Source organism: Cupressus sempervirens, chromosome 10, assembly GCF_028749045.1.
Source record: "Cupressus sempervirens isolate cs-2001-9-10 chromosome 10, ASM2874904v1, whole genome shotgun sequence".
Classification (NCBI taxonomy): domain Eukaryota; kingdom Viridiplantae; phylum Streptophyta; class Pinopsida; order Cupressales; family Cupressaceae; genus Cupressus; species Cupressus sempervirens.
Window position 1 is genome coordinate 885163706 of NC_143127.1, and position 3785 is coordinate 885167490.

The following is a 3785-nucleotide window of genomic DNA, read 5'->3' on the forward strand; positions in this document are numbered from 1 at the left end:
GCGACTCGTCGTTCAGCTCCTCTCATCTAAAACCAGGGATGTGACAAACCCCTTGCCCACTAGAAGGAGGTAACAAACATATTAGAAATGTCACATCTCTCATTACATTTCAAGAAAATGAAGGATGAAGTCAAAATGAACCCAAATTTTATACCACAACTATTCCATAAAAACCAAAACAAAGTTATTGCATACCAGTTGCAATCTGCAAATTGTCATAAATTCAAGAATCACCCAAGACCTACCAAAAATCTTAGTTAAACGGGCATATACGATGAATCTTTTTGTCAAGGATAATTTTTGGTTGATTTAATACACTCTTCTTCTTCTGAAGACCACAAGCTATGGGTAAGTCTCTGCACGCCGTCTTAGTGCCATTTCCTATACAAGGGGGCATCAATCCTCTCATTCAATTGGGCCACCTACACTCTAAAAGGGGGTTTTTCATTACAATCATCAACACAGAGTGGAGCCATCACCACATGTTAGATGCCGGTGGGCAAGATCTTCAGCAACCACTAGAGGGGTTTAGGTTTCTGACCATCCCGGACGGCTTACCGATGGAGCATGAGCATTGCAGTGATCTTCTTAACTATTTGAGAGCACTGGAAAATTTAGCCCCTATTTTGGAGCAGCAACTTGTAGCCTCTATTTTGAAAGATTTCCCTCCCATCATATGTATTATCGACAAAAGCTATATGTCTTGCACTTACTAGCTAGCCCTAAATCTCTGAGGTCCCAGATTTGTCTACTGGAAAATGTGCGCGGCATTGTCTATTTCGCAATCAAAGCAGAGTTACTCTTCTCGCAGGGGCACATTCCTGTGAAATGTAGGGCTTTCTAGCTTCCTAATTACCCCTCAATTAAATATTTTTAATTTTCCCTAATAAAATATGTGGTGTGTGATTTCAGTGGAAGAAGCGAAGAGGCCAGAGAATTTGATCACCTGTTTGCTGGGAAATCTTCCACCTTTCTTGCCGATGGATCTCGTCTCCTTTTATCGCACTGAGAGATCCATGGATGCTCTGGTACAAAGATTTCTATATGAAAACTGAATGAAAAACAAGGGAGATTATGTGCTGGTGAACATAATGGAGGAGTTGGAAGGAAAGGAAGCAGTAGAAGCTCTGTCAATAAACAAGTGCCCTTTTGTGGCTATAGGTTCTCTATTTCTTCCCAAATTTCTGGTGCACATAGATGTCGTGAAGTCCTCTAGTATGTTTACAGAGGATGAGAGCTATCCTGAATGGCTGGACGCACAACAACGAGTGTTTATGATTTACATTTCCTCCGGCAGCACCACCATCAAATTGAAGCAACAGCTCAAAGAGATTGCGCTAGGGTTAGAAAATAGCCAGATCCCTTTTCTATGGGTTCTACAAAAGGACATTGCACAAGATGAGTCTGGTAGTTTGCTACAAGGGTTTTTAGAGCAGATCAACGATAGAGGGTTGATTGTGAGATGGGCGTTACAAGTGAAAGTTCTGTCCCATCTTTCAATTAGGGCATTTCTTTCCCACGACAGATGGAACTCTGTCATGGAGAGCTTCAACTTCAAGATTCCCATGTTGGGATAGCCTTATTTTATGGATCAGTTCTTGAATTGCAAATTTGTGAAGGATGTGTGGAAGATTGGGATGGATTTTGAGGGTGTGGATGTTGATGAAAATAAGTTGGTTACCAGAGAAGAGGTGGAGAAGGGGGTGAGGAGGATTATGGAATGTGAGAAGTGAGGCAAAGGGCGTTGAAATTGAAGAATGTAGCAATAAAAGTAGTTAGCCCAGGTGGATATTCCTTCCTCAGCTTGAACAAGTTTGTCCAAGAGATTTCTCAAATTGCCAAATCATTTGGCCGTTGATTAATTAGCTGTGAGTCTATAATGGTGAAACCGTGTTGTCTATGCTCTAGGATATGACAAATTCTATTGTTTCAGAATCGTTAATGCTAGTTATAGTGTGCTTAGCTTTTGTGACTAGTGGATTTTTCATGGCTTTTGAAATGTGGAAATTAGTAACTATTTGGTTTTTTTTCAATGGGGTGACAATATAAATTTGCTTACTATCGCCCTTTGAGCATTGTATAGGGACAATAACCTAGTTTTGTTGCTTTTGATATAAAAAACTGAAGTATGTGGACCAAAAACATAAATGATGAGATGAAAATTACAATGGATGAGAGGAAAATATAGTAAGAGAGGAATGAGGTGTACATACAAATTGAGGAGATGGAGAGGGTTGATATATATAGATATGTAGAGAGATGAAGATATGTAGGGATATATAGAGATAAGATGATAGTGATTGAGAGAGAGAGAATTTGTAGGGTTGTATATAAAGGGCAAAGAATGGTAGATAAAAAGGTATACTAGCTTATATATTATATATATATATATAATAAGCCAAGAGATATCTTCTGCCTATTTTCATAATCCCACAATTTTCATCATCACATATTTATGTGAGTCTAAGAAGTGTGAGGAAATGATTCAAGACTCTTGATCTGCCTCATTTTTACTTCCATTTTCTCTCTGTAATTTCTACACTTCCATTTTCTCTTTGTAATTTTTACGATTTTAATTATAATTATATTTAGTCTATTTCTATTTTATTTTTTTGACACGTAAATGAACGCCAATTTTTTTTCAAAATGGAAAATGTTTACATTGAAGATTGTTTCCACTGTAGAAATCCTCTCGGCTTAATGAAGAAGGGAAGAGGGAGAGGGAGAGGGGAAAATTGAGGAAGGGGGAAGATAGCAATATAGAAGGTCCTTGAGGAGAAAGAGGAGAGAGGGGGAGGGGGGAGACACAATCTATATTGCTATCTTGCCCCCTCCTCTATTACCCACTCTCTCCCTCTCCCTTGTCCCTTCTTATACCTTTATATCTACCATTCTTTGCCCTTTATATAAAACAAAGTATAGTAAATGAAACCAATAACATACATGATACATCCATCCATCATAAAAGACATAACCATCGAACATGAAATACAACTATCCATCATAAAACACAACTATCTAAGTGTGTTGTTCCTCCCAACCGTTAATAGCATCATTAGACCATCATGGGCCCTAGCCATCCCCTATAACATCCCAAGTCACCAATAAGATCATCGGTACTATAGTGATAGGGATGTCACTACTAAACATACTACAACATAATCATAAGGAAATCTAACATGCTACTCATCAATATAAAGAAATGCATTAGTAAATAACATCATCTGAACATGATAAACAAGCATACCAAGAAGCTCCAACCACGGTGACTACGAACGAATCTCAATGGTAAGAGTGAAAAAGCACTACCACCCGATTGCGTGGAACCTAAATGGCCCACTCCCATGCACTAAGGAGATAGTCTCAAGTCCCAAATAGAATATCAAATCACATAACACAAGAACTCTCTGAGTCTAGGAAATCCTAAAAGTATATTAACTCAAAGGTTTCGACACATAGATCGACATCTAGACCCAGAGGCACACAAAGACACATAGGAATCTACTATATAAGTGGGCAAGTGTCATCGCACGAATCATGTTCAGAGTTAACTGAGCAATCCCTTAGGAATCTCGGGTCCCTAGTGATCCATGCAGCCACTAGTATCCTCTCGTACTGACAAGGCATACTACAGAATGCAAGTTCGTAACCAAGCATTCTCTCTACTGCCATTCTAGTCTGTACTAGCACTAGAGGCATGGGTGAGAACATGCAATTAATCTTGTTAGGTTCATTTTACTCCCATTTAGTGTAAATGTTATCACTTATTAAAACAACTTACAATG

General features: G+C 38.7%; 1 pseudogene; it reads left to right on the forward strand.

Moving 5' to 3' along the window:
- The first annotated feature begins 344 nt into the window (after positions 1-344).
- LOC149536827 (7-deoxyloganetin glucosyltransferase-like) lies at positions 345-1858 on the forward strand (annotated as a pseudogene).
- The last annotated feature ends 1927 nt before the right edge of the window (positions 1859-3785 follow it).